Here is a 24755-nt window from a genome sequence, read left to right on the forward strand (position 1 = left end):
ACTTTGGCAACTAACTGTTTTATGAGTGTTGTGAATAAAAGGTGTGTCTGTCAACCACACCAGGCACAGAAGAACACACAGAAGAACTTGAAATACCCTAAGACATTACAACGCATTTATGAAAGAAATCAGGTGACAGTGTCTTCAATTTTAGCAACAATCCTTAATCTTTAATGGCATTACTGATCGCAGGTTATCAAACTGAAAAATACTTTTTTAAGTTATCAATTTAGAAAAAAAAATTTGATCTATCACATGGAGAAAAGATTGAATTATCTTTTTATCATCATTGTAAAAAATTATACACAAATTATTGCCAGGTGAAGAGAGTTTTAAAGAAAATATTTCATAGAGATGTGCCAGGCAGTTACTTAAAGTGTTATTATTTTTGTTTATTTATTTTTAATTCTAATTTTGAATTCATGACTTTATATGTCTTTTCTTAAAAAAAGAATTCCAGAGTGTATAACCATCCAGCAACATAAAACCAAATCTGCTTTGCCAGTAGCTAATTACCCTTCCTCTCTCCTAAGAGAATTCAAATTCTGTTCAAGGACTCACTTTCTTCTATATAACCCTGAGTTTCAAGGAAGATGGTCCCTGCCCATCTCATGTGGTTGCATTCCTTCTGCCAGCCATTACCTTAGGCGTACACCTGTGATGCAATTCTGGTCAGTGGCTAGGAAAAAGTTCTAAAGGGGATTTGGGAAACGGTTTATTTTCTTTGATTAATGGGGGGGAAAAGGCCATTCTTTGATTAAAGAGGGAAAAAAGGCCATTCAGGGTGGGACTCCCTATCTTTATCATCTGGACATTGCTGTGTTTGGATGTGACAGCTGGAAGAAGTGGAGCAGCTATCTTTTGACCATGAGGAGATCTAGCCTCAGAACAAGCTATCAGAGAATGACACAGAGAAAAGAGCTAATCTAGAGACAGGGGAGCCTGGTGGACTGCCATCTCTGGGGTCGCACAGAGTCGGGCACGACTGAAGTGACTTAGCAGCAGCAGCAGGCTGTACTCATAGACTTCTATGTGAAGTCATAACATGTTTTCTCTCTGTTAAAGTCATGTAAGTCAAGTTTTCTATTACTTGCAGCTCAAAGCATCCCAACAAATACACTTACCATCGTAGTTTCCAGTGCCTCCAACAACCTCTTACAGGTGATTTTCTGGTTCTCTGTAGTCTTGCCCTATCCTACACATCCTACCATATTCCAAGGTCTCCCAAACTCACACTCTCTAATCTTAATGGGATACACACTGTGCATACTCTTTCCCACACTTTACTAAATGAGAAATTAATCACATGCCCTGCCTAGTTTGCCCATCCCTTTGTCCTCAAGGTACCAGACCCAACTCAAGCTGTAAGGGCCACATGAAGACTTCTCTGATTAACTCAGCTTACTCATTTCCTATTTATTTCTATATCTGTAGCTCTTTATCATATAGTATGATATATAATATTGAATTATACAAGATAGTAAAAAATGTCCCATCTTTTTAGACCTTTCATTAATTGTATCCCCATGAAGCTATCTTTTCTATCTTTAACACTTATTCAAATGCTTATCTATATAAAAACTTATCCAAAATCCATAATCTTAGAAATACTTTGAAATTAAAATTACTTACAGTATCAACAGTATTTTTTAATAGCTTACCTGTCTATTATGTGTACAATATGACTTGTAAAAAGCTTCCAACCTTAAATCAGCCCACTACAAGACCTAAAGATGGCTGATGCTACAACCCAAGCACACCAAAGACTTTAAAATGAATAAAAACTAAGAGCAATGTTAGGTCTGAAATGCAATTCTTTCCACTTATGTATAAATGTGTATGGATTTTTTATGATGGATAACTCAATACTTGCATTATAAGCTACTTAAAATTATTTTAAAATAATCCACTTAACCTCTCCTTGCTGTGAGTTGAGCGACTAGCTAAATTAGCACTGACATCTTTGAAAATGAAGACAGATACATTTGTATTTTACACAGGCTGAAGCTAAAACAAGACAGGCAGCTGCATTTGCTTTAGCTGGCATCTAGCCTTGAGTTATGGCTAATATATAACACATATGTTTTATTTTTTGTGCCACTGAAACATACTTTTGCATTTTTCTTTATGGTGGTATATTTGCAAACATTCCTCCTGTCTATGGAGTTTAAGTGTACAAGTTTCTCTCTTCTGAGCTTTGAGTCAAGAATCTGCTTGCTGGAGCTTGTGAACCACACCACAATCTCCCTCCACCCTCCACCCCCATGTTTGCCACCTCTTCCCTTCACACATTTTAGCACAGAGTTCACACCTACTGAAACACTCAAGAAATGCCCATTGATACACATCTATCAATACATATATTTATTCATTCCTCCTTATTTATTTAGGGATTTGTTGATAAACTGATTAGATCCCTGTAATCATGGATTTTATAGTCTAGTTTAATGAGTAAAATTATTAAATAACTACAAAAATAAATAGATATAGCTATAATACTGGCTTTTGATTAAATTCAAAATGTGCCTTCCCACCTTATATGGCTTCTCAACCCAAGTGCACAATTACCATTGCATCTAATCTTTATGTTATGCAATGAATATTCATGATGTTCAAGATTCTGGGAGTACACTGGAGTCTTATGGAGAGAAGAGCAGATCCCAATGTAGAGACTCAATTTTCAGGAAACCCAGTCATCAGCTCTGAGAAGCTCCTCCTGTTTTTCTCTAAACAGACTGTAATCTGGGTAAGCCATTTCTTTACACTGCATTGAATTATCCTCTCACGAGTTGTAAAAGTGCATGAGTCACAAAAGTTTACGTTATGCTGTGCTAACAAATACTCCTAAAATACCACAGGCTGAAAACAACAAAAGCTGATTTCTTACTTATGTTACACATTCTTCACATAGAACACTTTCCTATTTATTATCCACTTAAGAGTCCAACCTGAGGGATACTTCATCTCCCAGGAAAGAAGGAAGGTTGGAAGTGAACCCCCAAAATGAATATGCAAATACTTCATTCACAATTCATTGGCCAGAGCTGGTCAAGTGGGTTCACCCGACCACAGAGATGGGAGACTTAGCTTACTGTGTGACTGGAAGGGGGAGAGGTAGTTATTTATGTGTAGTGCTAATAACTACCAAAATGTGATTCACAGGAGCAAAGTCACCTGAAAGGAAGGCTCATGTCAGTCCAGGAGCAACCAGATACCTTGGAATCACTGGTTTAATTTCTGGATGTTATCTTCAGTCAGATTAACCTCCTAACTTTATATCACACTATGATAAGATGCTTCTTGGGGAAGTTGGCACTCATTTAAAAACTTAAATGTACTAGAATGATTCTTCTAAGCAGAACACATCCATGGGAATTATATGATCAGTGTATATTTTCTTGAGTATTCTTGAGGGCTACGACCACTGAAAACATCCACAGATGAATCGATAGAGGAAGCCAGTGCCCACAACCCAGGCCTTAAGAGATGCATACAGGATTCAGTTCCCATCTGTGTGAAGGGAAGGGATGGGTGTGGGATCCTGGCTCTGGCTCTGGCTCTTACAGGCACTGAAGGATGCTACTGCACTGACTGCATAACACAGAGAAGGTAGCTGCTGACTTGTTAAAGAATCTATCACAAGCCTAGGTCCAGCCCCACTGGCCACATTCTGTTCACCAATGATGCCTTAGAAAACTCTACATCTGTGTTGTCCAACATAGCATCCACTAGCCACATGTAGTTCTTTGAAAAGTTATTTTATCTTATTTAAATTGTATTTAAATTTTAAATTGAATTTTAATTATAATTAAATACAGTTTTGAAGAAGGAAATGAAAACCCACTCCAGTATTTCTTTTATATATATATTTATATATATACACCACTTCTTTATTCTTCAAGTCTTTGCTGAAGGCTCTCATCCACTGCCAACAGGAATAGAAATTGGCAGAATCTTAAGGAGAACAACTTGGAAAATTATACCAAAATTACACAATTTGATATGCATATTGATATCAGAAATTCCAGTTCCAAGAGTGTATCCTACAGGTGACTTGCCATGGGTACCTGGGTCTTTTTTTTTTTTTAAACTGGAGGCTAATTACTTTATAATATTGTGATGGTTTTTGCCATATATTGAAATGAATGAGCCACAGGTGTACATGTGTCCCCTCATCTTGAACCCCCTCCCATCTCCCTCCCCATCCCATCCCTCAGGGTTGTCCCAGAGCACTGACTTTGAGTGCCCTGCTTCATGCATCAAATTTACACTGGTTATCTATTTACATATAGTAATATACATGATTCAATGCTATTCTCTCAAATCATCCCACCCTCACTTTCTCCCACATAGTCCAAAAGTCTGGTCCTGTTTTGCTGTCTTACATATAGGGTCATTGCTATCATCTTGCTAAATTCCATATATATGTGTTAATACACTGTATTGGTGTTTCTCTTTCTGACTTACTTCACTCTATATAATAGGCTCCAGTTTCATCCACCTCATTAGAACTGACTCAAATGTGTTCTTTTCTTATATCTGAGTAATACTCCATTGTGTATATGTACCACAGCTTTCTTATCCATTTGTCTGCTATTAGACATCTAGGTTGCTTCCATGTCTTAGCTATTGTAAACAGTGCTTCAGTGAACATTAGGGTACATGTGTCTCTTTCAATTCTGGTTTCTTTGGTGTGTATGCCCAGCTGTGGGATTGCTGGGTCATAAGGCAGTTCTATTTCCAGTTTTTTAAGGACTCTTCACACTGGTCTCCATAGTGGCTATACTAGTTTGCATTCCCACCAACAGTGTAAGAGGGTTCCCTTTTCTCCACACTCTCTCCAGCATTTATTGTTTGTAGACATTTTGATGACAGATATACTGACCAGCATGAGATGGTACCTTGTTGTGGTTTTGATTTGCCTTTCTCTGATAATGCCATTCCAGTATTTCTTGCCTGGGAAATCCCATGGACAGAGGAGCCTAGTGGGCTACAGCCCATGGGGCCACAGAAGAGTCAGACGTGACTTAGCAACTAAACAACAGCAAATACAATTTTAAAGTTAGCTTCTTAGTTGCACTAGCTTCATTTTAAGGGCTCAGTAGCCATATGTGGCTAGTAGCTACCATAATTAAACAACACAAATACAGAATACTCTCATCATCACACAAAGTTCTGTAGGACAGTGCTATTCTAGCAGACCCAGATTTGAAAGCAGGATACCACCAAGGATGTAATTGTCAAAGAACAGAATTTGAATCTGATAGTCTTTGTGATTTAAAGGAAATACAGTGAATGAAAGAATATATTCAACTACAACACAGAGACACCACAGGCAGAAGGTAATGTGTGGAAAATTCAGTGTGACTAAAGATGCAGTTTCTTTAAGAGAAAATTTCAAGAATAAAGGAAGACAGACAAGGAAGCCTGTAAGTATTTGTAAGATACATCAGTGTGTAGAACTTATTGGAATATATTCAAATTTATGCAATACTATAAAAGTATGGGACAATTGGAACTTCAACATTGCATCATTGGTGATTTTTAAGGTTTGATATTTTTAATAAATTTATTCAGGTATAATAGCTATCATGGTTATGGCACACTAAGAAGCCTTATCTTTAAGAACTACATATTTAAAGACAAAATTATAGAATGTCTGGGCCTTGCCTCAAAGTAATTCAGAAGAGGGTGGATGAGCAAGTGGATGAAATGAGGTTGGCCTTGGCCATGGGTTGTGGATTGTTGATTTGAGTGACAGATGTACAGATAATAATAATAGTTATATCATTACAATGTATTATAAATAATAATAATTTTATTATTCTGACTAGTTTTGCAATTGTTAAAAATTCTCCATAATGAAAAGTTTAAAAAGAAAAAAACGTAGAGTAAGGCAGGCCCATGGAGAAGAAGGCCGTAGAGATACGGGATGGTCTCTCAGTTTCCTCTCCAGGCACTTAATAGGGGCACTGACCTTGGCTTGGGCCCTTCCAGTCAGTCAGTGGAGAGGATCTGTTTCAGGTACATCCTTGAATAAAGATGTCTGGAAGCCAGAGCACAGCAGGAGATGGAAAATGAAGCCTGGCAGTGTGGATAAACCCAGGCTACTCTCAACGTGTGGACATGAATCTCAGACTGCATAGCTATGGCAAGCAGAGAAAAGGGAGATGGAGTTTGGGTGACTCACCTGGATGCGTGTGTATCGATGCCTACTAAAGGGGAAAGGATCTTCTCATGATGCCCCAGCACAGGGGCCCTGAGGAACAGATAAGTTGGTGCTATGGACTGTTCCCCCGCTCTCAAATCCATAGGCTGAAGCTCTGCTGCTCAGAGTGAGGTGTTTGGAGAGGGGGCCTCAGGGAGGCGGTTAGAGTTTCCGGAGCCACGCAACCTGTGGCGTCATGTGACGGCAGCCTGAGCTGGCCAAGACCGGCAGGAAAGAGACTGTTTCACCATGTCAGCCTTAACGTCCCAATGAATTTGACTCTGCAGATCATTTGTGAGGCCTCTCAGGGAGGAAAGAATGTGACAAAGGTAGGGAAGTAACATTTGTTAAGTGCTTACTGAGACTGCTGCTTTGTGAATGTGGCTAGACATCTTAGAAGACTTAATCATTGTAACTTTCAACATGTAGTTTTCCTTCCCTTTCAGTGCTCCTTGACTCAAGAGAGGAGGAATGGAGGCCACTTGAAGATCTTTATGGTCATCATCTCCCAGAAATTAAGCCACAAGAAGACCTTAGGAGAATCAAGAACACAGATGGGAACTTCACCAGAAGCAGTGGCCACAGCAAGGCTCCTCCAGGCCCCAGATGGGAAGGGTCCTCTAGCTTAGGAGATGGAAGGAAAGAGAGAAGATCTGTGGACCTCTCCTGGCAACACCACAAGAAAGGTGGGGGAACCCAGAGAGGAAGGCTATATGTCCATCAAGGCAGAGCAGACCCCAGCAACCTTCCTAGAGTCCCTTACCTGAGTGGGACCTGGACGCACTAAAGATATACCCAGTGGGCTATTTAGACATGACTCTTGGCTCTAGGCAAAAATGCCCACACCCTACTTAATCCTGGTATAACACAGATCCCCAGGGAAAGATCCAGAAGAGGAAGCCTAAGCTTACAATGTTTGTTCATCCAGGTGAAGGCAATCATAGACTTAAAAACTATAGAAAATGACAAATTATAGAAAGGAAGAGAGTTATTCTCAAATATTTTAATTGGAGACTGATTCACGTAGTAGGTATGTTATCTCATGCACTTTAATCCTCCAACAACCCCATGAAGTCAAAGTGTCTCTATTGTATGTTCTTTATCCTTTCTTTGTTCCAATTGACACACAGGTGCTGACCCCTCCTGGGGTTCCAGGCATTCGGATGGGTGTTGGTGGGAGTAGGGAACTAAACTGGTAAAGAACTTGCCCTCTTATGTCTTAACAGCCTAGTGGAAACAAGACATAAGCCATCATGCAAATAAAGAAAGAAGATCAGTACAAACTTTGATAAGCATGCTCAGATAACAAACTGGATGATGCTACTAAAAAAAAAAAAAAAAGCAGAATCCTCTTGGACATATATCCAGAAAAAAACAAAAAAAAAACACTCATTTGAAAAGATACACACACCTCAGTGTTCACAGCAGTGCTTTTTACAGTAGCCAAGATACAGAAGCAACCTAAGTGTCCATCAACAAATGAACTGATAAAGATGTGGTGTGTGTACACAAGGGAATATTACTCAACCATAAAATAGAACAGCATCTTGCCATTTGCAGCTACATGAATGGAATTTGAGAGCATTATGCTAGTGAAATAAGCCAGAGAACGATGAATACTGTATGATATGACTTATGTGAAATGTGAGAAAAAAAAAATACAACAAAATAGTGAACATAAGACAAAAGAAGCAGAGTCACAAATAGAGGGAACAAGCTACTGGTTGAGGTGAGGGGCAGTACAGGAGTTGGGAAGAGGAAGGTACAAACTGCTGGGTGTAAGCTAGGCCCAAGAATGTGTTATACAACACAGGGAATCTAGCCAATTCTTTTTTTACAAAAACTGAATAAAAAGTAGCTTTTAAAAATTATATAAAAATTTTAAGTGCTAAAAATATGCATGTATAAAAATAAAAAGAATTTGAAGAATGAACAAAAAGAGAATGAGCAAAATCAGCTTGGTTGGAAAGGCCTCTCCAAGGTGGTATCCTACGAGTTAATACCTAAAGCCTTATTGTAGAAAGAGTTGGGAGATAAAAGGGAAGGGAACTGTAAAGATTTGAGAGTGAAGGAAGGCAGGGAGGTTGGGTTGAAAAGAAAGAAGAGTGCAGTGAGGGGGCTGGAGGAGACGTCAGATCACCCAGAATCTCTCAGAGCAAGACTCGGTTGTTGTTCAGTCACTAAGTCACGTCTGACTCGACAATCCCATGGATTGCAGCACACCAGGCTTCCCTGTCCTTCACCATCTCTCAAGCAAGACATGGAGTTTCAATTTTATTCTTAAAACAATGGGAAGCCATGGGTTACTTTCAAGTAAGGGATTTGCCCACAACTTGTGTAACTCAATGGACATAAGTTTGAGCAAACTCCAGGAGATAGTGAAGGACAGGGAAGCCTGGCATGATGTAGTTCATGGGACTGCAAAGAGTCAGATACAACTTAGCAATCGAACAACAAAGTATATGGGTTAAATAAGTTAATATATGTACTGCACTCAAAGCAGGGGCTAGGGTAGACAGCACTATACTAAGACTCTTATTCTTATCCTTCTTATTAATGTTGCATTAGAGAAAGTCTTGGGCTTCCCTGGTAGCCTGCAATGCAAGAGAAGCAAGCTCAACCCCTGGATCAGGAAGATGCACTGGATCAGGAAGATGCCCTGGAGAAGAAAATGGCAACCCACTCCAGTATTCTTGCCTGGAGAATTCCATGGACTGAGGAGCCTGGCAGGCTACAGTCGATGGAGTCACAAGAGTCAGACACAACTGAGCAATTAAACTACCACCACAGAGAAGAGCTCAGAATGAAAGCAAGTAGACAAGTTGGGAGGCTAGTTTCACAGTCCTTATTGGAGCCTGAACCAGGGTGGTTGCTGTGAAATTGGAGAGAAGAAGGCTGTATTTAACAAGATGAAACACAATCATACAATCAATAGTATTTTCTGATGAACAGGAAAGAATGTTTCCCGCTAGGTTTCTGTCCTCATAGACTGCGGCATGCCAGGCTTCCCTGTCCTTCACTATCTTCTGGAGTTTGCTCAAATTCATGTCCATTGGGTCAATGGTGCCATCCCACCATCCTCCATCTCCACCTTCTCCTTCTGCCCTCAATCTTTGCCAGCATCAAGGTCTTTTCCAAAGAGTCAGCTCTTTGCATCAGGTGGCCAAAATACTAGAGTTTCAGCTTCAGCATCCTTCAAATGAATATTCAGAATTTATTTCCTTTAGGATTGATTGGTTTGATCTCCTTGCTGTCCAAGGGACTCTTAAGAGTCTTCTCCAGAAAACCACAATTCAAAAGCATTGATTCTTTGGTGCTCAGCCTTCTTTATGGTCCAACTCTCACATCCATACATGACTACTGAGAAAATCATAGCTTTGACTATAGGGATCTTTCATGGCTGTAGTCACTGTCCACAGTGATTTTGGAGCCCAAGAAAATAAAATCTCTGCCACTGTTTCCATTTTTGCCCCATCTATTATTGGCCATGAAGTGATGGGATCAGATGCCATGATCTTAGTTTTTTGAATACTGAGTTTTAAGCCAGCTTTTTCACTTTCCTCTTTCACCTTTATTAAGAGGCTCTTTATTTCCTCTTTGCTTTCTGCCATTAGGGTGGTATCATCTGCATATCTGAGGTTGTTGATATTTCTCACAGCAGTCTTGATTCCAGCTTGTGCTTCATCCAGCCTGGCATTTCACATGATGTAGTCTGATAAGCAGGTAACAATATATACCCAAAAGTTATACTGGACCAGGTGCTGGTGGGAGAGAGAAATGGAAAATAATTGTTTCATGGGTAAAGAGTTTTAGTTTGAAATGTTGAAAAGGTTCTGGAAATAGATGGCTATGATGGTTGTATAAAAAAAGAGAATAATCTTGGTGGCACTGAACTGTACACTTAAAAATGCTTAAAATGGCAGAGTTTGTAATATCCTATAAGAGAAAAGAATCTGAAAAAGTATATACAAATACACACATATATATGTATGTGTGTGTGTGTATATATATATATATATATATATATTCAGTTCAGTTCAATCTCTCAGTTGTGTCCAACTCTTTGTGACCTCGCGGACTGCAGCATGCCAGGCCTCTTGTCCGTCACCAACTCCTGGAGCCTGCTCAAACTCATGTCCATTGAGTCAGTGATGCTATGCAACCATCTCATCCTCTGTGGTCCCCTTCTCCTCCTGCCTTCAATCTTTCCCAGCCATCAGGGTCTTTTCCAGTGAGTCAGTTCTTCACATGAGGTGGCCAAAGTATTGGAGTTTCAGCTTCAGCATCAGTCCTTCCAACGAATATTCATTAGGATGGACTGGTTTGATCTTCTTGCAGTCCAAGGGACTCTCAAGAGTCTTCTCCAACACCATAGTTAAAAAGCATCAATTCATAATATATAATATATATGTGTATTATGTATATATAGTTGAATCACTGTGCTATACACTTGAAACTAACACGATATTATAAATCAACTATACTACAATAAAATTTTTTAAAATAAGTTTTAAAAAATAAAATGATATGAAAGGAAAATGGTAATATAGGAGGTAACATATGTTAATTAGTTTGATTATGGTAATCATTTCACAGTGTGCACAAATACCAAAACATCATGCTGCTTTTCTTAAATATATACAAATTTTATTCAAGAAGAATAAAACCATCTAAAAAAATAATACATGGTAAATTTTATACAATGTATATTTCACCATAATAACAAAATGAAGCTGGATACTTGCTTATATCATTGACTAGAAATTAGTGAAACTTAGTTGTGCTGTGTTTATCTCACAGGGAGCTAGGTGATGAGTCAATGTCATTCATCGTCCCCATACACTTTGAATGTGGAAGGACTGGTTTAAACTTGGATAGGAAGGTGCTGGAACTGAGAGATAAGCTATAAATAAAACCATGACAAGTGTCTTTTTTTTAAAGCTTGAATTAGAGGCTAGATTTCAAATTGCATCTTCTTTTATCTGAACAGGATCACGTTCTATAAGCAAGCATCTGTCTGCATTAGTTTATGATCCCCTCAAGGCCAAGATATGCCTTTGCCTGTCTTTTCAAGTACATTCTCAGTGATTCATATGTGAAAAAACTATTGTTGGAAAAATCGACTAGAGAAGTCTAACGTAACTAGAGTGGCCACCACCCAAAACCTTTATGGAACTGCTAGAAATTAAAATGCTAAGGACTCTTGGCCCCTGTGGGACTTCCCTGGTGGCTCAGATGGTAAAGCGTCTGCCTAAAATGCAGGAGATCTGGGTTCAATCCCTGGGTAGGGTAGATCCCCTGGAGAAGGAAATAGCAACCCACTCCAGTATTCTTGCCTGGAAAATCCCATGGACTGATGTGCCTGGTAGGCTACAGTCAGTCCGTGGGGTCACAAAGAGTCGGACACGACTGAGCGACTTCACTTCACTTCACTTCACTTCTGGGCACCTATAGTAAAGAACTCACCTGCCAATGCAGGAGACGTAAGAGATATGGGTTCAGTTCTAGGGTTGGGAAGATCCCCTGGAGGAAGGCACAGCAACCACTCCAGTATTCTTGCAGGGAGAATCCCATGGACAGAGGAGCCTGGCCAGCTATGGTTCATGAGGTCGCAAAGACTCGGACATGACTGAAGAGACTTAGCACAAGGATTCTACTCAAATGAAGGTTGATTCATTTAAATGGAGTCCTCTGAGCTTTCAAAACCAGTCAGCTTTCTTCTGCTGCAGAGCTTTCCTTTTTTTTTTTTTTTTTTTTTCCTAATTTTCTTAAAGTTTTAACTGTGGTAAAATACACAAATAAAATTTACCATGTAATCATTTGTAAACATATAGTTCAGCAGTGTTTATATATACATTGTTGTGCAACCAATCTCCAGAAATTTTTTCGTCTTGTAAAACTGAAATACTATACCTATTAAATAACTCCCCACCTCCTCCTCCCTCAGTCCCTGGTAGCTTTCATTCTACTTTCTGTCTCTAAAATTTAACAGCTCTGGATACTTCATATAAGTGAAGTCTTGCCTATTTGTCCTTTTGTGAGTGGCTTATTTCACTAAGCATAATGTCCTCATGGTTCATCTACATAGTAGTATGTGTCAGAATTTCTTCCCTGTTTAAGGCTAAATAACATTCCATGGTAGGTATAGGACACATTTTGCCTATCTACTCAAGCACTGAAGGATACTTGGGTTACTTCTACTGTTGGTCTACTGTGAATAATGCTGCTATAAACATGGTGTACAAGTATGTCTTTGAGACTTTGCTTTCAATTCCTTTGGAAATGCATCCAGAAATGGAATTATTGGAATAGTAGTTCTATGTTTAATTTTTTTAGGAACTGCTACACTGTTTTCCATTATGACTTCATCATTTTATATTCCCACCACCAGTGCATGGGAATTCTGATTTTTCCACATCCTCATCAACACTTGCTATTTTCTAGCTTTTTTGAGGTAGCCATCTTAACAGGTATAAGGTGGTATCTCATTATGGATTTTTTTTTTCAATTTAATAGGCTTTATGTTTTAAAACAGCTTTAGGTTCACAGAAAAACTGAGCAGAAAGTAGAGAGTTCCCACGTTTCCCCTACACATGTGCAACCTCCCATACTGTTAACGTTCTGAACCCCAGTGGTACATTCTTTGCAATCAATAAGCCTGTGTTGATATATCATACTCCCCCAGAGTCCATAGCATACCTTAGGGTACATTCTTAATGTTCTATACTCTGCGGATTTTAACAAATGTATAATAATGCTTATCCACCATTGGTGGACAGCAAGGAGATCAAACCAGTCAATCCTAAAGAAAATCAACCCTGAATATTCATTGGAAGGCCTGATGCTGAAGCTGAAACTCCAATACTTTGCCTACCTGATGTGAAGAGCCAATACAAAGATCAAACTCATTGGGAAAGACTCTGATGCTGGGAAAGATTGAGGACAGGAGGAGTAGAGGGAGACAGAGGATGAGATTGTTGAATGGCATCACCAACTGAGTGATATGAGTTTGAGCAAACTCTGGGAGACAGTGAAGGACAGGGAAACCTGGCGTGCTGCAGTTCATTGAGTTGCAAAGAGATGGATACAACTGAGTGACTGAACAGCAACAGAACGGGAGGGAGGAAGAGAGAGAACAGAAGAAAGAAATTCCTGTGTTTGTGGAATTTACATGCTACTGGGAGTATTCAGGTGACAAATGAAATACATAGCACATTCAATTGTGATAAACACTTTTTGGAAAGGAAAGAGTTGGACAGAAAAGGAGGACAGAATGTACTAAGGAATGGTGTGGGGCTTTAATTTGGTGGCTCAGACGGTAAAGAATCCGTCTGCAATGTGGGAAAACTTAGTTTAATCCCTGGGTTGGAAAGATCCCCTGGAGGAGGGAATGGCTACCTACTCCAGTATCCTTGCCTGGATAATTCCATGGACAGAGGAGCCTGGCAGGCTACAGTCCATAGTGTCACAAAGAATCAGACACGACTGGGTGATAACACTTTCACTTTTTTGATTTGGAAAAGAGTGGTTGGGTAAGTCCACATGGGAAAGGTGACATTTTGAGCAAAGGTTACTAGGAACTGAGTGAAGAGGCCACGCACCTGTTTGGAAGTTTGAATGAGAAAAAGAGGGAATTCAATGGGATGACATGTGTAATATGCTCCACACAATACGTGGGACATTGAAGGTGTTCAATGAGAGAGAGACAGAAAAAAAAGCACTTAGCAGGGCCTTACCAGGCCTAGCAGAATAAATTCTACCCACAATATTGCAAATGCAGGTGGTTTCAGGTATAATAAAAAGACATTGCCAGAACACTCAGCAATCCAAGGCTTTGCCTCAAAGTGTGGCTTACAATCCGGCAGCACCAGCATCACTGGGAGCTTATTAAGAATGATGATCCTCGGCCAGCACTTTATAGCACTCAGATGATATCCAGATTTTGAGAACTGTAGGTCTAGAGGGAATACAAGCACAATTACCATGTGACCTTGAAGATGACTCTCACAGCAATGATCTCACATTATCTCAATCCTTAGCCCAAAGTAAATTCTCAGGGAATTCAGGCAGACCTAGAACTCAGACCCAACTCTGTTAGCCTCTAAACCTCACATTCTTTCCACTGCTCTCACACCTTTGCTTGACATCAAGGCAAACACACAACAAAGAGGAGGTGTCCCCTTTACCCTGGGGCTCCCTGAACCCTGTGAGTTGTTTCAGGTCTCCAAGGTGCTGGCATGCTCCAGCATCCCCATAGAGATCCCTGACTCTGCAGATCCTTCTCAGAGATTACAGAACACATAATTAAAAACAGAAAAGACAGTATCCTACTCATCTAAAGGTCAACTTTTTGCATATAATAAGTTTTTTTAAAAAAACCAAAGAGGATAGGACTTTAAGGAAATCAGCCCTCCATCTGAGCCTTCCCAGGTCTGTGGATTCTCTGCAGATTCTGGCATCTGCATGTCTACGAGTGACATTGGATGATGGCCCACGTGCTTCCTGGATCCTCCTGCACCGAGGCAGCCCTGGGTCCTGCAAGCCAATTCAGTTTGTGCAGTGGAGGGGACATGGTTCCAGGGGTTAAGAGCTGGCAGCAGGGTAGGCAGAAGCCCAGCCACCCCCACCACAGACCGTCATTCAGAGCACCATGGAGGTCTCTTTTGTGCGGTGGGTGAGGTTTCCCACCATGGGTTCCGGTGACTTGGAATGCCAAGGGCCTAAACTTAATTAACTTCTCCGGGCCAGGACTCTTCCATCTCAGCCTGCATCCTGCTTCGTGGGGCGGCGGGACGAAAGTGCTCCCTTCACAAACAGAGGCCAGGGACCTTAGTGGGAGCGTTGGCAAATACAACAGGGCCAGTGGCATCCTCATTAAACTCTGATTAGCAAGTGGACTTGATCCAGGCCAAATCAGAGCTGAATGAGATTTCTTTCTTTCTTCTTCTTTTTTTGCTGCCAGTTGATCAGATGTAGGCAATTAAGAACCCCCACACCTCCAGCCCTTGTATTTTTTTGAAGCGGGGAGCTCATACCAGTCAAGCCATAAAGACACTATTGTCCTAAGAACAATATTCCCCACTAATCTCACTTCTGGCAATTTACTTTTTCTTCCCAAGCAGATTTAGAAACTTAAAAAAAAAAAAAAAAGATCCTTGAAAGAGTAAGGGGGAGGAATACTCCATGGTACCTAATCCCATCGCAAAGTGGGAGTTTTCTTGTTCCATTCAGCTTTTCTTTGAATGAGCATTGGATAAATAAACTTCTACTGCATTGCCACATTGATGCGGAGACCGTGAGGACCCAATTATGCATATGGGGCGTGTGCATTCTAGTTTGCAAATCAAACACAAAGAGGGCAGCACAAGTGCTCCCTTGTAATCAGTTCTCACTACAAATTTACAAACCTGCGAGGTGAGATTGGCCTTTGTTAAGTATTTAAAAGCAATTATTACCTTTCTTTAATTTTCTGGTGGTAATTAGGCTCCTGAATCCAATCCAACCTAGTCTGCCTGGAAGGATTCTTGCTGCTCTCTGTGGTCTGGGAGGGTGAGGTGAAGGGGCTCCTTGAAGCCAGCCTTGCAGGAACTCCTGAGAACTACATAAAATTTTCAGCCCGAGGCCAAGAAGTCTGACAGGCAGACACTGAGAAGCTGTGTCCTTTTGCCTATGAAGAGGGAAGATAAAAGACAACGGGAGAAGTGAGACATGCAGAGAGCAAAAGGAGAGATAGAAACTCAGAGTAGCAGGGAAGTAAGGCAACAGAACCTTGAGACAGAAAAAAAGACAGTGAGGATTATCTAAAATGAGGTAGAAAGGAGAGTCACCTCACTGTTGTTACTGTTTTCACACTATTATACTCATGCACAGGACTCCTATTAATGAGCTCGGCACCTCTGGGCACCCAGGCCTCAATGCCTTTGGGCTCTTGCAATGAATGAAGATGCTGAGTCTCTCTGAAAAGAAAAATCAAAAGGGAAAGAAAGCAAGAGAGAATCCAAAAGCCCTGAAAAATAGCTAATCCAAAAGATATACCTTTCACCAGGCTCCAAAGGTCAATTAACTTGGCAGGCAGGAGACCCAGGAAAGATTTGCCAACCACTCCAGCCTGCGCAGACTCTAGGTGGAGGTTGGGTGTGAATTCCACTGCTCATCACATGCCCTGGACCATGCACTGCTCATCACATGCCCTGGACCATGCACTGCTCATCACATGCCCTGGACCATGCACTGCTCATCACATGCCCTGGACCATGCACTGCTCATCACATGCCCTGGACCATGCACTGCTCATCACATGCCCTGGACCATGCACTGCTCATCACATGCCCTGGACCATGCACTGCTCATCACATGCCCTGGACCATGCACTGCTCATCACATGCCCTGGACCATGCACTGCTCATCACATGCCCTGGACCATGCACTGCTCATCACATGCCCTGGACCATGCACTGCTCATCACATGCCCTGGACCATGCACTGCTCATCACATGCCCTGGACCATGCACTGCTCATCACACGCCCTGGACCATGCACTGCTCAGCACACGCCCTGGACCATGCACTGCTCATCACATGCCCTGGACCATGCACTGCTCATCACATGCCCTGGACCATGCACTGCTCATCACATGCCCTGGACCATGCACTGCTCATCACACGCCCTGGACCATGCACTGCTCATCACATGCCCTGGACCATGCACTGCTCATCACATGCCCTGGACCATGCACTGCTCATCACACGCCCTGGACCATGCACTGCTCATCACATGCCCTGGACCATGCACTGCTCATCACATGCCCTGGACCATGCACTGCTCATCACATGCCCTGGACCATGCACTGCTCATCACATGCCCTGGACCATGCACTGCTCATCACACGCCCTGGACCATGCACTGCTCATCACATGCCCTGGACCATGCACTGCTCATCACATGCCCTGGACCATGCACTGCTCATCACATGCCCTGGACCATGCACTGCTCATCACACGCCCTGGACCATGCACTGCTCATCACATGCCCTGGACCATGCACTGCTCATCACATGCCCTGGACCATGCACTGCTCATCACATGCCCTGGACCATGCACTGCTCATCACACGCCCTGGACCATGCACTGCTCATCACATGCCCTGGACCATGCACTGCTCATCACACGCCCTGGACCATGCACTGCTCAGCACACGCCCTGGACCATCAGAGGCCCACATGGTTCCTGATGGTCAGATCCACCTCCCATCTCCTGGAGACAAAGGCTGACATATCCTCTGGGTTTCATGTAAGCACAAACTATTCATCTATTGAGCTACTGAGGATTAGGACAGTTGTACCCGTCTTGAGGTAAGGACAGGGTCCATTGTGTCTGCAGCTGGTGAGGACGCTAAATGGAAGGTCAGAGGTAATCTGAGTTACTCTGGAGGAAACCAGGATAGAAAGGATGTGGGGGGCAATCGTACCAGTGTCCAGGGAAACCCAAGACAGAAGGGTAGTTCCAGGGGACATGAGCAAACAAGAGGCAGGAGTTGCCATCTGCTCTATGGATGCAAACTGTATCACTTCCCATCAAACCCATCATTCTCTCCCAAGATGGGGGTAAAGTCTCTGCCTTTTAGAATGCAGGATTTTGAATTATTTAGATCTGAGTTCTAGCTTCCCAGATGGTGCTAGTGGTAAAGAACCCACCTACTACTGCAGGAGATGTAAGAGACGCATGTTTGACACTTGGGTCAGGAAGATCCCCTGTAAGAGAGCATGGCAACACACTCCAGTATTCTTTTCTGCAGAATCCCAAGGGCAGAGGAGCCTGACGGGACTGAAGCAATTCAGTATGCATACACAGAGAGCTGGGTTCATGTCCTTGCTTAATTCTTATCAGCTATGTGATGCTGGTAAAACTCCTTAATGTCTCTGAGCCTTGGGTTTCTTCTGCTTTGTTTTTTGTTTTGCCTATAAAATAAAGAGAATCCCTCTTCAAGAGGATTAAAGTACATAACAACATGTGCCTGTGACAGACAATAAATAAGTAAACATATGGCAAAATTGTTCTAATAGTACTAGATCATTCATGCCTGTTGATTCTGTTTAGGAAACCAGGTTAAAAAGATAAGCAAGTACTACTTCCAAGAAAAATAGGAATGAAACTGATGGAGAAAATAGGTAGCTTTAATATACACAGAGAGAGAGATGAAAGCATTGCTATAATTCACAGTCAAGTGTAGCATAGTGCACATATGGAGTGGCAGTAACACACCTTCCCCACAGCCTTCACTGAGAATCAACTATTTCAGAGGAGCTTTAAATATGAACAAGCACCTTATCCAAAAATCTTACCTTTGGGGGTGACTTAAGCAGTGTAACTCCCCTATGAGGCAGAATGCAATAAGAGGCAAAGCAGTTGAACAAAGAAATGCAGGGGCTCATTGAGGAAGAAGAGATTAGTTCCAGATAGGAGGATTAGGAGAGGCTCTAGGTTGAAGCTGGCATTAGACCAAGACTTGGAGACAGGTAGAAATAAGAAGAAAGGGGATTCTGAGAGGCGGGAAGGGTGTGAAAGCAGGAAATGCAAGGTCCGCCTGGGAGATAGTGAGAGCCAGGCTGTGTCAGTGGCTGAGGTGACAAGAGAGCGCCTTTGTTGTGATGGGCTGAACTTTTATTTCATCCGTGGCGGATAGAATGGAATTGTCTGACCATCATCACTTGAGGAGTGTACATCTGGACTCCAGGTGAAGAGACACCAAAGCCCAGGGGCCAGCAGAGTCCTTTTCAATGAGAGAAAGGATAGGGGCCTCAAGCAGGGTGGAGGGAGTACATATAAGGGTGTGGATATGCACACACTGGGGAACTGTCCACAAGAGGACTGGCACCACACTGAATGTGAGGGGTGAGGCAGAGGAAAGAGTTGTAGAGAATGTTGAAATCTGACCCCAAACACCCCAAACACTGAAAGAGGAAAGGAATTGGAAAGGTCGACATACTGCACTTAGGACCCCCTAAGTAGGAGATGACAGCATTTCAGCCAGTCACTTGTAAGGTACTGCCATTGTATACATGGCTCTGAATCTCAAAACAGAAATTAAGCCTGGGGACCTACCTTGAGAGCCGAGTTAATCAGGGGTCAAGTACAGAAAATAGAAAATGTGTCCAGGTCGCCTACACAAAGGGGTTTAATGCAGGGAATTAACACAGAGATGATGGAAGCATTGAGAAGCCAGACAGGAGATGTGAAGGCAACACAGAAATTGGAACAGCAAGAAGCTGATACCTCCCCTGAGACTGCAGAGACAATGAGTGAAGGAGGGGACCAGTGCCCAAAAGCCTGAACCATCTCTCAGGAGCTGCTGGACATCTGGACACAGAGTAGGAGTTTGTCCAGCAGAGAATGAGGCATCGCAAAGACCGTGTGTACAACGATAAAGAGGGCTTCCCTACCTGCCTGATGAGGATCGGGCTCTGGGGAAGAATAGGCGTCTTGGGGTGGAGGAAAGAGCAAGTGTGATGGTGCCTGGGAAGAGACAGAAAAAGAGCAAGAGCTCCAGGCAGCAACCTCCCAGGGCTGGGGAAACTGAGGAAGGGGGCAGACGGCAGTGCAAGGAGAGAAAATGTGCCTGCAGCCCACCTCCCTCCCACTTCAGGCCTCCAGGAGGCAGTGCCCCATGGCCTCTAGGGCCCCAAATTAAGTTGATTCCCCCACCAGCAGCCTGCATGAGTTCTCTTCCCTCAGGCCCTAACACTATAGCATGGCCTCTTCCTACTGCATCATTTATTCCTGAGGCCCCCACCCGTGACGTCACTGTTGCCCCATTCAATGATCGTCAGTGATCGGCAGCACATCCATGATTATGAAATAGTCCTGTATGGCCCTTTCTTCATACTTCTCTTTCTCTAGTTTAAAAAGTAAAAGAGATATTCACTGAAGAAAGCTAAGGAGAGCCATAGAGATTTTCTGCTCAGAAGCAAGATTTTGCCTCTGAAGATCCTGAATCTGCAGTGATAAGGATTTCTTTTGTAAAAAACTGAATGGTTCTTTTACAGGCAGCATCTCAGAGTGTGGAAGTGTGAGGAGAGATCCGCAAAGTTAATTAACTACCACCCCTACTCCCCTCCCTCCTGTTTGCCCAGCTCATTCAAACACATAAATGCCACTACAAACAACCACTAAATCTACAGAGGCTTGTTCTGGCTGTCAAACACAGCCGTAAAAATAATATGCCCTCCAGCAGGGGAGGGGAGAGCGTGGATGGCAGAGCACTCACTAATTTTCAACAATCCCTCCTTAGAGACGTAATCTTCAAATAAATATTTAACTTGCTCTGTCTTTGGTCTTAGATTATTTACAAATCAGGCTTAAAAGGCGATTTAAAATGATCCTTCCCTGAGCTATTTGCACACCTAGCATTGCCCCGGGGTGGGAACGAGCCTTCCCTGGAGGCCGAAGCCGGCCTGTGTGACCATACAAGGCCTGCCAGCTGGCTGAGTGGGAGGGCTGGCGCACGCTGGGCAGTCCACCTGTCCTCTCTCAGGTCTCGGCACACTCCTGCCCTTGTGAAGCGAGGGCACGAGCAGGCCTGACCTTAGAGAAAAATGGGACAGAATTTCCATCCCATAGCCATTCGGGACACCAGGATTCAGAGGAGAATGAGGCAAACCCTAACTCCTGGGCCTGAGGATTTAGAAAAGAAACTCACTGCGAAAGAAACTGGGATACGGGCTCCTGCACACCTAGAAACAATTCTGAGTTTGCACCTGGAGGTAGAGAGGAAGGGTCTTATGGAAGCCTTCAGACCTTCAGATGACATTCTCCAAGAATACTGAACACTCTCAAGAGGTTAACAGGTGATCCAAGGAAAACAGGGATTTATGGTGAACCTGTAAGCACAAATCCATGTTCCTCTTGTTAGAGACACACAAGCAGAGGTTAACACATTTTTTTTCTCTAAAGCGCCAAATAGTAAAAAATTTCTGTTTTGCAGGCCTTCTGCCTCTGTTATAACTCTGCCTGTCAGAGTAAAGCAGGCATGGAGTATATGTGAATGAATGGACATGGCCAGGTGCCAATAAAACTTTATTTACAAGAGCAGGTAGCAGGTAAGACCTATCCTATGGGCTGAAGTGTGCTGACCCCTCACCAGAATGGTAAAAGCTCTGCCTACTCCTGAATTTTTAAAAATGCTGATTTTCATCTCATCTTTTTTCTCCAACCATCTTTGGGAAAATCTTTATCCCCAAACTTTCTTATCCCCACATATCTATTGACATCTTGTGTGAACTAAAACTGGTGATTCATGGAACAATTTGGGAAATAATATCCTGGGGAATGTACTGGGAAGGAAAAACCTCTCTGTAAAAACTTGTAACACCCTGGCAATCTAAATATCTAATGCTGGAGCAAAAGCTCTGGTCGCCTGAGGGAAAAACCATTCTCCACTTTAAGATAGGCAGAAAATAAGCAGCAGCAGGAACCAGACAGGAGTCGGAGACCAAGGGAAGCTTCAACGATAGAACCAGCAGTTGGTCCTCAGGAGGCCCGTGGTACAAGCTAGGACACCAAGGAAAGAAGGGCTCACCAGCGTGGAAGCTCATGGCCCACATGACTCTGAATTGTCTCTCAAGCTCCAGAAAGTTCTCAAGGCTGCTTGGAGAATAATGGAAAGTATAGTAATCTGATAAGCCAATGGCTTCAATAAACAAACACAACAGAAGTTTCTCTTTCATTTGTATAAAGTCTCAACAAGTGTTCCTGGTCAGGGGGCAGTTCTCATCAATGCAGTAAATCAGGGACCCGGACGCTTCCTTTTTTGTGCTCTGCCATTCCTGAGGGCTTCGGAGTCCTCTGTGGGATCCTCTGCAACTGACCATCAGTCAGAGAAGAAGACGGGCGGGGAGCTATGGACCAAAGAATCTTGTGAGCACCCTGGTCCATGCAAGGATACAATACAGGAGGAAGTCCAAGGTGCCTCCCTGGAGAACCAAAGATAACTCCCAGCCAACAGTACAGACTCTGAAATCTGCACATTGAGTATTTTTTTTTTTAATGTGCATAGTCTTTACTATAGCTTTACTATAAATCATCAATCTATTAGAAACTAATATGGATCTCTTTAAGAATAAGACATCTAGGTTCTCATTGGCATCTGCTTTCCACTCATTGTTAGAAAATATACTATTTATTTGAGATTTTTTTTTTAAGGCCAAGTAATATCTCAGTGTCATTATGACAAGTGTCCACCTCCTGGGAAACCTGAAAGGGTCTCTGGGCCTCCCAGGTGGAGATGAAACTGTCCTAGTAGAACTGCCTATGCTCAAGTGTCTTCTGGAATTCCTTGTAAATTTCAGCGGGCACCAGCCAAAGGAACATCTTATTACTCTGCTGGTTTTTAAGGTACGGTTCCAAGGTTAAAATAAACATTGTGTTCAAACTTAATATTTTCAAACTGTCCAGGCTTATCTTCCAAAAATAGTGTATTAGTCACTTTACAAACTATTCCTGCCAAATAAAGGACTTCAAAGCATTGAGTGTTAGCTACAAAGAAGTTAGCTGAGGCTCCTCTTCTCCCCCCAAAATCCAGTTGTTTGGAAACCTGAGCGAATGCAAACATTACAAACACAGAACAAGAGTCTTTCTCCAAAAGCGCACATTGGATCTTAACTTGATCTTCATTCTCTGTCCCATTCACCACCAGTCTTCCTCCTGCTTATTCACTTTTTTCTCTTTTAATGTCTCAGTCAGCTACACCAACTCTTTTTTTTTTTTTTTTTTGGCATAGGAGGAAATTATTAAATCAAATGTAATATTGTCATATTCAAATAGGGAAAAACAAGGAAGAGATGCCCACTGAGGTGGATATTATTCTAAACCAACAAAACAATCACCACAAAGCAGAGCAGAGCTTACAGAAACTCCCGTGAGCTTTTCCCTTTCGTGAGACACTCCTGCAGCTCAGCTGACCCTCTCCAAGCTGGGCTGCCCAGTGCCCTCCATCATCGGGAAATCCATATCAGCTCAGCATTTGTTCCACTGCCTGATCAGGAGAGAGGAGCCCAGAACTCTGGCCTGTCTTCCAGGAACCTCACTGCAGGCACTGACCTCATTCAGGAATAACTGCGTCCTTCGGTGAGTCTGGGTGGATTCTGAAGCGCAGTCAAAGCTGAACAGAGACCAGGTTAAGGCGATCAGACCAGACCCTCCCCAGCAGGGGCGCCCCCTAGTGGTTCCTGATCCCCAGCTGCTCACAAGCCACATTGCCCGCAGATAAGCGCAGCCTGCAACACCCACTCCTGGGCTTGGATGGCCCTCTCCAGGCTGGGCTGCCCAGTGCCCTGGGCCAGCAAAAGCTAAATTCTGACTACCGGAGGGAGTTGGTGATGGACAGGGAGGCCTGGCGTGCTGTGATTCATAGGGTCGCAAAGAGTTGGACACGACTGAGCGACTGAATTGAACTAAGGGGAGGGAAGCAAGGATGAAGAGGAGAAATGAACTTAATTTAGAAAAAAATAAGTACTTCTTCAGATAGTTCTGGAATACTAGCTGCTGTCTTTCTAAGGGGTGAGAAGCAGAGGAAGACAGCAGGCTTCTGGAAGCATGTTGGAGACACAGGCTCAGGTACATCTTTTGAGATTTCTACCCCATTTTTTACAATAGTTTTTCATTGAGGAAACATGCCATCTTTTAAAAACTAGATGCCAAGGAATGTAATTTTGGAAAAACACAAGAGACAATTCACAGGCCAAACATTCTTAACCCTCTGAGTCCTCACATCATGCTCTTACTGTGCCTCCTCCAACCCACTGATGTAGACTCTTCCTGGAAGTTAAATCATAAACTCAAAGTCTTAGTTTTTCATTATCGTCACATGAGATAATGACTAAGAGATAAGAAAAAATCATACATACACATTTTATTCATATATTAACTGTACATGTAAGTATCCATATATTTACACATATGCAATACACATATATTACATAGTTCCTGAATTACAAATACATTTTTAAAAGACTATTGCTTTTATTATTATTATTATTATTTTGGTTGTAGAGTCTTTGTTGTGGTGCATGGGCTTCTCACTGCATTGACTTCTCTTGTTGCACAGCGTGGGCTCTAAGCCTGCAGACTTCAGTAGTTGCAGCACGCAGGCTCAGTAGTTTCAACAGGTGGGCTCTAGAGCTCAGGCTTAGTACTTGTGGCCCATGGGCTCTGCAGCGTTTGGGATCTTCCTGGACCAGGAATTTAACCCGTGTCCCTTGTGTTGACTGGTGGATTCTTAACCACTGAGGTACCAAAGACATCCACAAATACATTTAGTCTTCATAACAACCCTGTGAGACAGGCATGCAAAGATGTCTCCCATTTCAAAGATAAGGACAGGGAAGTCAGGTGGGTGAACGAGGTCCCTGGGGAGCCAGTGAGATGCAAAGCAGGACCTGGACACACAGCAGCAGAATCAGGTCCCCTCCCGGGTGTCTCTGAAGCAAGAGTGGAGAGTGAGGGCCAATCTGTGTTTCCCCTCAACCCCCTTGTGTCTTGGATCTGTCCACACA

The 24755-nt window shown here is 42.7% G+C and overlaps 1 long non-coding RNA gene across 1 annotated transcript; it reads right to left on the reverse strand.

Moving 5' to 3' along the window:
* Positions 1–10839: 10839 nt before the first annotated feature.
* Positions 10840–23347, reverse strand: LOC132659290 (uncharacterized). The gene is made up of 4 exons (XR_009599527.1): positions 23110–23347; positions 17901–21083; positions 15664–15875; positions 10840–14165 (listed from the first exon to the last, which is right to left on the reverse strand). It is a non-coding gene; the product is annotated as an uncharacterized LOC132659290 (long non-coding RNA).
* Positions 23348–24755: the final 1408 nt, after the last annotated feature.

This window comes from Ovis aries, chromosome 2 (assembly GCF_016772045.2).
Source record: "Ovis aries strain OAR_USU_Benz2616 breed Rambouillet chromosome 2, ARS-UI_Ramb_v3.0, whole genome shotgun sequence".
In the NCBI taxonomy this organism is placed as follows: domain Eukaryota; kingdom Metazoa; phylum Chordata; class Mammalia; order Artiodactyla; family Bovidae; genus Ovis; species Ovis aries.